We start from the raw sequence: 12,500 nt of genomic DNA, 5'->3' as shown, positions 1-12,500 counted from the left end.
AAACGGTTGCATCGTATAAGAAATTACAGGGTAAATGTTTTTTAATTTTCTCCTGGTTTACGAAATTAATGTTATTTTGCGGTTGAAGCTTTGGCTGTTATTTCTAGTGGGTGAATGGCCTATTATGGCGTTCCTTGATTGTGATGTTGAACTTAAAAATGGTCTATGACTATTTAATTTTTTCCCACTAGGCCGCTGGTGGCAAAAAAATTCTACAAAATTTTTTGCCACCCTATATTGATTAATTATGAATTTTCTGGTTAATTCCGTAATGAATCGGCGGCTTATATTTATTTGCTGCCGTATAATTTGGCGCGAGTGCGATGATTTGAAAATTTTAGGTCAGATATTGCCGAGGCAGGGACAGAAATGCCTCGTGAAAATATCTGTTCCGATCTGGCTATTTCTTTTACTGACGATTCTAAGGCCTATGGAAGGTTGGCTTGATTTAATTTAATCAGGTTAGTTTACCATTAAACAGTAGATGAAACGGTGCATCGTATAAGAAATTACAGGGTAAATGGTTTTTAATTTTCTCCTGGTTTACGGAATTAATGTTATTTTGCGGTTGAAGCTTTGGCTGTTATTTCTAGTGTGTGAATGGCCTATTATGGCCGTTCCTTGATTGTGATGTTGAACTTACAAATGGTCTATGACTATTTAATTTTTTCCCACTAGGCCGCTGGTGGCAAAAAAATTCTACAAAATTTTTTGCCACCCTATATTAATTAATTATGAATTTTCTGGTTAATTCCGTAATGGAATCGGCGGCTTATATTTATTTGCTGCCGATAAATTTGGCGCGAGTGCGATGATTTGAATTTTAGGTCAGATATTGCCGAGGCAGGGACAGAAATGCCTCGTGAAAATATCTGTTCCGATCTGGCTATTTCTTACTGACGATTCTAAGGGCCTATGGAAGATTGGCTTGATTTAATTTAATCAGGTTAGTTTACCATTAAACAGTAGATGAAACGGTGCATCGTATAAGAAATTACAGGGTAAATGTTTTTTTAATTTTCTCCTGGTTTACGGAATTAATGTTATTTTGCGGTTGAAGCTTTGGCTGTTATTTCTAGTGGGTGAATGGCCTATTATGGCCGTTCCTTGATTGTGATATATATATATAATATATATATATATATATATATATATATATATATACATATGTCCACAGATATATGTCTGTGCTTATATGATGTATATATGCATGTATCCATCTGTTTATCGGTCTGTCTGTCTGCCTATCCGTCATTCATTCGTTTATTTATTCATTCTCTCTCTTTCTTTCTTTCTCTCGTTTTTGTTTCGTTCTTTCTCTCTGTATTTTATTTGTGTGCGAATCAGTTTCTGTCCTTAAGCAAATCACCAACTATTTTGTGATCACTCAATCGCATCACACGAACTGGCAGGAGAGAATTCAGGGAGACTTTCAAGTTTGGTGTATCGAGAACAGAGGCAATATAAAATTCAAACACACACACACACATGTACATACATGCATGCATGCATGCATATGTACATACATACATGCATACATACACACAAGAAATCTTGAAATGAAACTGAATAATGACATACATACATGCAAACACTCACACAGATGTATATAGAAGACGTATCGCTAATCTTTTGTCTTATAAAGAATTCTTCAATATTATTGTACCGAAGTACTACAAATCTCTAGAAGCCAGAGGATATGCAGATAAGATTAAACACACCCCTAACCCTTCTGTCATCCAGTAAGAATGAAAGACGCCATACTATTATCAGTTAATCAAGTGTAATAAGAAATATATTTGAGGTGAGTTTCTAAAGATTGTTAAGAAAATGTTCCGTGGTATGAAACTTAAAAGTCACGAAGTATAAATATTATCGTATTTCTTTCTAGCAATTAGATAAGGGGAGAGAGAGAGGCATAACTCATGACCCTTTAGTTTTCTTTTCACGACTCTGAAACTGTTGGTTAAACGGGAGGAAACTACCTGTAAAACGGAGATCTAGTCTGAATGCTTGCAACAAAATGAATTCGTTTAAAAGTACTGAAATACCAAGTGAAGGTGTTAAAACATGACAACGGATTAAGTCTATGGTTTAAAAATAACTCTCGAATAACTCACTTCTCTGTCTGTCTGTCTGTCTGTCTGTCTATCTATCTATCTATCTATCTATCTATCTATCTATCTATCTATCTATCTATCTATCTATTGTGGCACTCCGTCGGTTAAGACGACGATGGTGCCAATTGATCTGATCAATGGAACGGCCCGCTCGTGAAATTAACGTACAAGTGGCTGAGCACTCCACAGACACGCATACCCATAACGTAGTTCTCGAGCAGATTCAGCATGATACAGAGTGTGACAGGGCTGGCCCTTTGAAAATACAGGTACAACAGAAACGGGAAGAAACAGTGAGAGAAAGTCGTGGTGAAAGAGTGCAACAGGGTTCACCACAAATCCTTGTCGGAGCCTTGTAGAGCTTTAGATGTTTTCGCCCAATAAACACTCACAACACCCGGTCTGGAAATCGAAACCGCGATCCTACGTCCGCGAGTCCGCTGCCCTAACCACAGGGCCATTGCACCTTCACTATCTCCCTCTCTTTCTCAATCTCTCTCTCTCTCTCTCTCTATATATATATATATATATATATATATATATATATATACATGCATATATAGGTACATGACGTCAATAACAGTGCAAATAACATGAAATACGTAAACAACAAGGGGAAAAAATGGAAAACAGGACAAGTAAACACAGAGAAAGGACTCTTCATCAGTTGTCGGCTGTCTATCTACTCCTCATTTCGAGAATTCAACGACAAGATGAATCTCCAAAGACTGTTGCTCCCATGAATTCTAAAATAAATTTTAGGATTTATGAAGGGTCAAAGTTGGGAACAAAAACATGACAGTGAAGACATAGTAGGAAACCGAACGAAGACAGGTGCAGGAGTGGCTGTGTGGTAAGAAGATTGATTCCCAACTACATGGTTCCGAGTTCAGTCCCACTGTGTGGCACCTTGGCCAAGTGTCTTCTACTATAGCCTCTGTCCGACCAAAGCCTTGTGAGTGGATTTGACAGACGGAAACTGAAAGAAGCCCGTCGCGTATATATATGTGTGTGTGTATTTGTGTCTGTGTTTGTCCCTCACAATCGTTTGACAACCGATGTTGGTGTGTTTACGTCCCGTAACTTAGCGGTTCGGCAAAAGAGGCGATAGAATAAGTACTAGGTTTACAACGAATAAGTCCTGGGGGTCGATTTGGTCGACTAAAGGCGGTGCTCCAGCATGGCCGCAGTTAAATGACTGAAGCAAGTAAAAGAATAAAAGAATACATAATAGATGTGTGTGTCTTTTGTCTCTATTGTTTGCACGCCATCACCGCTCGACAACAGGTGTTGGTTTGTTTACGTCCCTTAGCCTAGCAAAGACAGACCGATAGGATAATTACCAGACTTAAAAAAAAAGTGAGTACTAGAGTGGATTTATTCAACCAAAAGTTCTTCAAAGCGGTGCTCCTGCATGGTCGCAGTCTAATGACTGGAATAGATGAAAACAAACGCAACACAAAAACAATTTCTGACTCTAAAATGTAAAATACATTTAAAAAAATCTTAACCCATAAAGCGCTGGGATTTGCACTTACACAGCATGGACTGATGCGCACATTTTATGAAAATAAAACTACCATGCACACATAAAAAACAAAAAAAAATAAATGTTAAGATATCTTGTTAGTATGCAGTGGTGGCAAGTTTTACATTATCTGAAAAGTCATTAGTTGAACTATTAGCCCTCTTGCATTCTGATGGTTATCGGAGCGTTTGGTCACATTAGACCCCAACATACGCCCTTAAATTAAAAGCATCTATCTGGGCCATGGTCGTGGCCTGTCGACCTGCGCTTGACGGCTACGATCGTGGCCCGTCGCGCTTTGTGTCCAATCCGTCCGATATAAAGGAAGTTTTCATTAAAATCACCGACAAGAAATATAAGCGAGCAAGTTTCAAGAGTTAGAATCCAAGTGGTCGCTCTCCTACTTGAAATAGGAGCAAAAATCCTAAACTACTCTCTTGTGAAGTGGAAGGAAATGTGAGATATTGTAGTCATAGAGACCCATAAAAAAAACGGTATGATAGCAGCTGTTTTGATCACGGGTTTACTCTTACCAGCAGCAGCAGCAACGAGGGCGACCACGACGACGTCAACAACGTGCATTGCTTAAGACAATATGTGTAAATAACGACAGGAAAAACAAAAGCCACGATAACTTCCGCACACTTCAAAATTACGCCTGACCAAATTGACCCAGTATCTTTCGCTCTATCTCACTTCCACTTTCCCTCCCCTTCTACCTCCTTCTATTTCTCTGCCTCTCTCTACTTTTGATCACTATCTCTCTATCAATCTATCTGTCAACAAACATACTCCCATGCGTACATATGCACGCATGCACACAGGCACACATAAATAGACACATAAAAGAGACACATTTTCACACATTCAATCACGCAGTCGCACGCAAACACAAAATCTCTCGCTCTGTCTTCTCTGCCGTTCTTCCTTCCTTCTATTCTTTACACACGCGCACACACATACATAAGTACGCGCTCGTACACACATGCACGTATACACGCGCACGTCCACCAATATATAGCTACGCAATCCCATACACACACAGATGTATGCACTTGTACACACACACACACACACACGCATTCTCCCTCAATCTCTGTCTCTTTCTTTTCCCTCCCTCTCACTTTCTTTTTCACTCCCCTTCTCCCTCCTTCCCTCTCACATACACACACCAATTACTCCGTCTCTGTTCCTCGATGTTGTTTCTAATCCAGCGATATATTTGAGACGTTACCGTTCATACAACACCTGTACTGAATCATTCCAGAGCAGACGACAACCCTGCAAGTGTCAAAATACAAATCAATCATCAAATACTTAATTCTATTTCTTTCTTTGGAATCAAATTGATATTTTACACAAATTTCAAGCAAACCCATTGAACTAGATTGCTTTCTGTTGGACCCTAGTACCTCCTGCATTTTTACTGTTTCTCCTCCGAATTTCTTTTGCACCTTTCTCTTTCTTCTTTTCATTTTTGGTTTCCGTTCTTTTTCATTCACTTACCTACCTACCTACCAACCTACCTACCTACCTACCTACCTACCTACCCACCTACCTACATGCCTACCTACCTACATACCTACCTACCTACATACCTACCTACCTACCTACCTACCTACCTACCTACCTACCTACCTACCTACCTACATGCCTACCTACCTACATACCTACTTACCTACCTACCTACCTACCTACCTACCTACCTACCTACCTACCTATCTACATGCCTACCTACATACCTACTTACCTACCTACCTATCTATCTATCTATCTATCTGGTAATTCGCGTGAATGGACATCTATCGAGACCCTTCGACATCGCACGTTCGGTCCGTCAGGGATGCCCCCTCTCGTCGCTTCTATACGTATTGACACTCGAGCCATTATTGCGGAAGCTGGCAACTTTGAGGGGCATCCCGCGAGAACTGGGATGCGGGACGAGCGTGTCTGCATACGCGGACGACGTCACCGTCATAGTGTCAAGCCACGAGCACATCGAGCGGGTCGGCGAGACACTGAAAGACTACGAAGCGGTGACAGGAGCGAAAATCAACCGGGAAAAGTCAGTGGGCTTGCGACTAGGCACCTGGAGAAGCAAGCCCATGCCGTCCAGCAGCGCCTCCGTCGTGGGACGCTGGACCGACGGCCCGGTTGAGTTGCTCGGGGTCTGGCTTGGTCCGGACCTCCAAGTGGAGAAGAACTGGAACGAGATAACGAGTAGGGTGGTCACTCCCGCCCGGCAATGGGCCGAGAGGAAACTGTCCCTAAAAGGTCGGGCGGAGGTGGCGAACACGTACATCGCGTCCGTCATTTACTACCGCCTGACCGTCGTACCTTGTCCCGACCCTACCATCACCAAACTACAACGCATTCTCTTTCGCTTCTTGTGGAAAGGATGCGTCCCGATGGTCAGGCGATCCATTTGCTGTGAACACCCGTTAAAAGGAGGGCTTGGCAAGCCGTGGTTGATGATGCGCAGACACGCGCTGAGACTGCGACATCTCTGGCTCTATGTAGACGACGGTGAACAGGTGTGGTCGCCGTTTGTGAGGCACGCTTTCCCGCAGCTCGTCTCCATGACCGAACTGCAGTCGTGGATCAAAAAGAGGCCGAGGAAGGGCGAATGGCACCGCGAGTGTCGCGTTGCTCTCAAGCAACTCTGCCGTTCTGGGTCGACCTTGAGTGACTTCAACACAACCAAAGCATTCTATAGGGGATTAGTGGAGGGGAGGTACGACGACGAGCTCGGGGCGAACCTGGACGTCGACGAGGAGTACCTGACCCGCCTGTTCTAGACGACTTTCGGGCCAGGGCCCATGGACAACTTCCAGAGATCCCTGGCCTGGCAGTGTTACCGAGAAGCGCTACCCGTTCGGGATAAGCTCTACAGACACGGCTCGAGAAACACGGGGCCGACCTGCCCGAGATGCGGTCAGAGCTAGGAAACCGTTCTGCACGCACTCGTGCAGTGTCCAACAATTTCCGACCTGTGGGCTTGTGTCGAACAACTGCTGTCACGTGTGGGACGAGTCAGTTTATCAGCTGAGTCTATCGTCAATATTGTCACGCCTCCTTCCTTCAAACGGGAAGGAAGAGCTATTTTCATCATCCTTGTGGCTATGGCGAAAGAATGTATCTGGTGGACGCGTCTGAAAGGATTGGAGACAAACACTTTCCTCTCTGGTCAATCTCTCATCAACTTCTTCAAGTACCACTTGAAAAGGAAAGTGAGAGTAGAGAGGCAAGTTTTGTCTAGCGAATGTTTTAAAAAAGATGGGTGAATGTAGCAAGGATGGCACGTATGAATGACGAAACCACCTTGAGCATAATCCTATGAACCCAGAAATTGAAAACAGAGGGTTACCCACTTGCAAACAAATGTGGTAACATATAACAATATTGACCAAGGTTACCGTGGTCTTTTTCGTAGGCTTTTCTTCCCACGGATAAACCTTACTTGCTTTCCCCTTTACACGATATATCATAACACTGTGATACACGATCCCTATTGATCGTTCTTTTTTTTCCTCTTCCCCTTTTTTCCACCTTTTTTCTTCTTTTTTCATTTCTCTTTTCTTTTGTTCCTTTTCCTTTTCTTTTTTTTCTTTTTATTCTTTTTATTTTTTATTTTATTTATTTATTAAAAAATTTTTTTTTGTTCTTTTCTTCTCTTTTACGATCCCTCTTGATCGAAAACCTACGCAACCCCCTTTTTTTTTCATCCCCAAAAGAAAAGCTCTACCTTGTAACTTGTCCCATCTGTGTGCAACCCTGTGTGGCCAATAAAGAAACTTATCTATCTGATTGGCTGTCGTCACTTTCGTCTGCGTAAGTCTAAACAATTTCTCGTATTTCTTTATACTCGTTTATATTAAATTTTTGTCAACAGTTGGTTAACAACATCAGCTTTGGTGTGATTGAATCGGTCTTCCAAAAATCCCCGCTCTGCGGCTGTATTTTCGCTTTTCAAATTTCATTTCAAAAAGTTTTTTTCAATCTGTCTTTCAGGACAGATTGAAAACAAAATGGATAACTTGTCTGACGCTCCTAGCGTTCTCTCGTCTTTGTCGGACATTAATTTCGCTGTAGTGCCGAACGCTGGAGGGGAGAGAGAAAGAATTGAATCACACACACACACACACACACACACAGTTGAACAACGTCAACACATACTGACAACAGCGTTCCAAATTAGCAAGTAGGAAAGGAAAGCATGAACAAATGTCTACTGCTACCACCGCTGCCCCCACCGCGGTCTCCACTACTGCCACCCCCACCACCAATAACAACAGCACCAACACGAATAAAGTAACTTTGTTTTAGTTTTCAGGCAAAGAAAACGAGTTGTTTCATTTTCGCCACAACAATTAATGGAAACAAGACACCTTTTATTTAAGGAAGGTAATATGATAAAACTAAACACACCACAGCACATTTCAGAAAATATTAACAAAAAAAAAAGAAAAAAAGAAAGAACAATAATATACAAGACAATCAATTTAAAAACGAAAATACCCGAAAACATAAATCAACAAATAACCGAAAAATGTTTAAGGCCCATACGGGCACAAAAATATATTACAAGAGGCAAAAGATTTGCCACAGTCGAAGTCAGGTTTGACTCAGAATAGCAAACCAAAGCCTTTTCTACAGAATCACTTGAGCCTGATGAAATAGTAATAATCCCTACGTACTTAGGGCGTAGGGTCACAAAAATAAAAATCAACGATGTGCCCCCTGAAATTGAAGCACAATGGCTAGTGTCAGCCATCTACTACAATAACAAGAAGTTATCAACATCTTGGAAATTGCCGTCCTAGATCAGCAGAACTGGATAGGCCAGGATTTCAAAATCTTGATTCAAACAAATCAAGAGTCGATAGAAAATATACCAGATTTGATAAAACTGACAGACGGTACCAATTTACATGTCACCATTGAAAGCAGATAACTACGCTGTCACCTCTGTAGTAGCAAAAACCATTTAAAAATTGGTTGTCCAATATTCAAGGAGCAACAGTAGCAGCAGCAACAAGAACAAGAAAAAAACAACCACAACAACATGAAAACCAAAAACCAAAGGAAAAACCAGCGCTGTTACCTACACCACCATATTCACAGCTGATAAAACAGCTCTACCAAGAAGTGAAAGAACATCAGCGACCAACAAGCCAGTCCAAATAACGACATCAATATCAGCGCCACCAAGAACAGAAACAACATCCCTGGCCTGGCAGTGCTAACAGCAGGCATTTCCCGTTCGGGATAAGCTCTACAGGCACAGTTCGAGAAACACGGGACCGACTTGTTCAATATGCAGTCAGAGCGGCGAAACCGTTCTGCATGCACTCGTGGGATGTCCAAACATTTCAGACCCGTGGGCTTATGTCGAACGGCTGGGACGAATTCGGTTGTCAGTCGAGTCTATGGTGAATATTGCCCCGCCACCTTCATTTAACCGCGAAGGCAAGGCAGTTTTCATTGTACTGGTTGCTATGGTGAAAGAATATGTGTGGTGTCCTCGTGCGAGAAGGTTTAGAGACAAACAACTTTCCGTTTGGCCAATCGCTCATCAAATTTTTTCAAGTGCCACTTGAAAAGGGAGTGAAAAGGGGGGGGGGAGAATATAGAGGGAAGCTTTGTCTCATGAAAGTTTCAATAACAGGTGGGTGAATGTAGCAAAGATGGTATGCGCGAATGACAAAACCACTTTGAGCATGATCCTGTAAATCTAAGAGAGAGAGAGAGAGAGAGAGAGCGCTTTGCTCCCATGTGTTTCTTTCCCTGCTTGAGATTACCGTGGTCTTTTTCGCAGGCTTTTCTTTCCACGGATAGACCTAATCTGTATCACATTTTTAGTCCACCTTTTGGAAACTATTATAAACGGAACGTTGTTATTTCGCTGTTTACACGTTCCTAAACGCTTTCGATCCCTTTTGATAGTGTTTTTTTTTCTCTTTCGAAAAGAAAAGTTCCACATTGTATTGTCCCCTCTGTATTCGGCCCTGCGTGGCTAATAAAGAAATCTATCTACCTATCTATCTGTCTGTCTGTCTGCCTGCCTGCCTGCCTGTCTGTCTGTCTGTCTGCCTGCCTGCCTGTCTGTCTGTCTGTCTGTCTGTCTGTCTGTCTATCTATCTATCTATCTATCTATCTATCTATCTATCTATCTATCTATCTATCTATCTATCTATCTATCTATCTATTTATCTATCTATCTTGTTAGATAACTAGCTAAGTTAACTAGGTATTCTTTGATTTCTTTCACAGTTTCTTTTTTTTCTTTCCATCCGTCTTTCTGTTTCTTTTTTTTTTTTCGTTCTTTCTTCCCATTCATTGTTTTACATTCTCTCTGCAATTATTTAAATTTCTTTTTAGTTTGCATTGTCGCTATTGAAGCAAATTCTTCAATTTCACTGTTGGAAGAAATTAGTAGTGTTGTTGTATTCCATTTAATTTCTTTCTCCATTCACAACCCCCCCCCTGCTTCAACTAGCTTCCTACACTATCCTATTCAATGTCTACCTTCACCCACCAACTGGCATTTCAATCTGCATCCTACGCATTTCCATGGAACTCTTCAGCCACGTTGCCAAATTAGCATTATTATCAATTTATTTGCCACAATATTCACTGGAACAGTGCTCCAGCATGACCACGGTGAACAGGCTGAAACCAGCGAAAAAAATGAGTTTACATGTGGATTGTCTGTCTATCTAACTATCTATCCATATCTATCTATCTATCTATCTATCTATCTATCTATCTATCTATCTATCTATCTATCTATCTATCTATCTATCTATCTATCTCTTCCTCTATCTATTTACCTCTCTCTCTCTCTATCTATCTATCTACTTCCATACATGAGCATGCGCATACTCGCACACAGACACATACATAAATACATACAACGCGCGCGCACAAGCACATATACCCATGTTTTACATGTAAGAGAAACTCACCAACTCTAACCTATGTCTTGACTTTCTCTTCTACCTTGAGTTCTTTTCCTACCGCGACTTACCTCCTCGCAACCTACTCACAGTGAGTGCTCCATCCCCACGTTTCCAGTTTTTCCTCCGTCTCCAATGCCTCTGCAATGGTATCTACGACTTCAAGGTCTATGCTCAATATATGGCGTAGTTATTCGATGTGGTTACTTACGCACCCTTATCCAAGTTACTCCTTCCTGCACCCGTACCATTGTTAGTACCTCATCCCTTTTACCCCACGTCCGGAATCTCACTTACTGCGCTCCTTTTCTTTTACCTACCACCTTGCCACCCTGTTTCCACCATCCAACACACCCCTGTCTTCAGCATGGCTATCGACGCCGGAACCACCATCACTCGCCTCCAGCGGGAACAAGAGCTCATCTCCTCTCTGCAAGCTTATACGCCTTAATTCTTCTTATTTTTCTCCCTGCATGCTCTGTCACTATACATACATTGCTCTGTTTTTCTTTGCCTCTCTTCCACGTCGCTCCGTGCACTTTATTCGCATATCCTACACCAAACTACCCTTACAGTCACGTATACATCCTTAACTCATCAACACTGTTTTCACATACACACATGCTTCGTCTCACCACCTTTCTACACACCTTCACAGCTCCTATTTACACACATACATACACAATTCTGAGGTTTTCAACCATCTTTTACGCCCACATCGACCAGCACGTTCACACGTATCCAAACACACTGTCCTCTTGATATATACGAATTTGGTCTTAATATTCGCCCAAGTATATCTCCACACATACACACATCTGTCACCATTCTCCTACCATTTTGTCTCTGGCACGCATACACACATACCACGCCATCAATACACCGGCAAAATAATGCACGCCTCCCTCTACACACACTCATATATACACACATACACACAGAGACATACTCTTGCTCATTTATACATACGAACTCTCACACACTGACACACTTGTCTCTCCGACACTCCTACTTTACTTGACAGCTGCCCTTCACACCTGCTACAAACTCATTAGCTTTCTCTCTCTCTCACTATCTCTCTGTCACCCCCCCCACACACACACCCTCACACCTCCTCACCCCCCACCATTCTCTTCTTGAGCTCACATCTTTACTCCCACTTTCGCTCCTCCGTTCATAACTTCATTCTGTTACCAGCATCTCACACCCATACCCTTGCATACACTTCCATCACAGCTACCACAGCAATTGTGAAGGCACGTGGCTTAGTAGTTAGGGTGTTGAGCTTATGGTCGTAAGATTGTGGTTTCGATTCCTGGAGTGGGCGACGCATTGTGTTCTTGAGCAAAACACTTCATTTAACGCAGCTCCAGTCCACTCAGCTGGCAAATATGAGTAACCCCGCGATGGACTGGCGTCTCATCCAGCTGGGGAATGTATACACCATGAAAACCGGGAAACCGGGAAACCGGCCCGTACGTTACGCACACTTAGCGATTACACACATAAACCAACACTTCATACCGCTACCAACTCATGCCTTTACACTTCCGCATTTGCACACTTCTGCACTCATATCCACACTCCCAAAACACCAACACACACACACACACCGCTCTCTCATATACCTATCTCTAAACACGGACAAATTCCTTTTCTTACACATTCACAGCCATCCTCCTTTTCTAATACTTCCACAAAACTTGTGTGCGTGTCTGTGTATGTGTGTGTGTGTGTGTGTGTGTGTGTGTGTGAAAATGTGAGTGTAGCATGCTTAGTACCACGTTTATCGGCCTCCTAAAGACTCAAACCATCATCAAGTTTGGACTTAGAACTTAAATGGTAAAAAGTGGATCTCCATTACTTTCGACGATGAATGTTTTAAAATAATCT

The 12,500-nt window shown here is 42.2% G+C and overlaps 1 long non-coding RNA gene across 1 annotated transcript in view; it reads right to left on the bottom strand.

The window, feature by feature from the left end:
• LOC118763548 overlaps positions 1-12,500 on the bottom strand; it is a 25,841-nt gene that overhangs the window by 7,054 nt on the left and 6,287 nt on the right. Inside the window, exons 2-3 of the long non-coding RNA XR_004999306.1 lie at positions 7,198-7,204; positions 3,507-3,514 (exon numbers count right to left, since the gene is read on the bottom strand). This is a non-coding gene — a long non-coding RNA (uncharacterized LOC118763548). The remainder of the gene's footprint in view (positions 1-3,506; positions 3,515-7,197; positions 7,205-12,500) is intronic.

The sequence above is a fragment of the Octopus sinensis genome, linkage group LG5, assembly GCF_006345805.1.
Source record: "Octopus sinensis linkage group LG5, ASM634580v1, whole genome shotgun sequence".
Lineage (NCBI taxonomy): Eukaryota > Metazoa > Mollusca > Cephalopoda > Octopoda > Octopodidae > Octopus > Octopus sinensis.
This window is presented reverse-complemented; position numbering and strand designations above follow the sequence as displayed.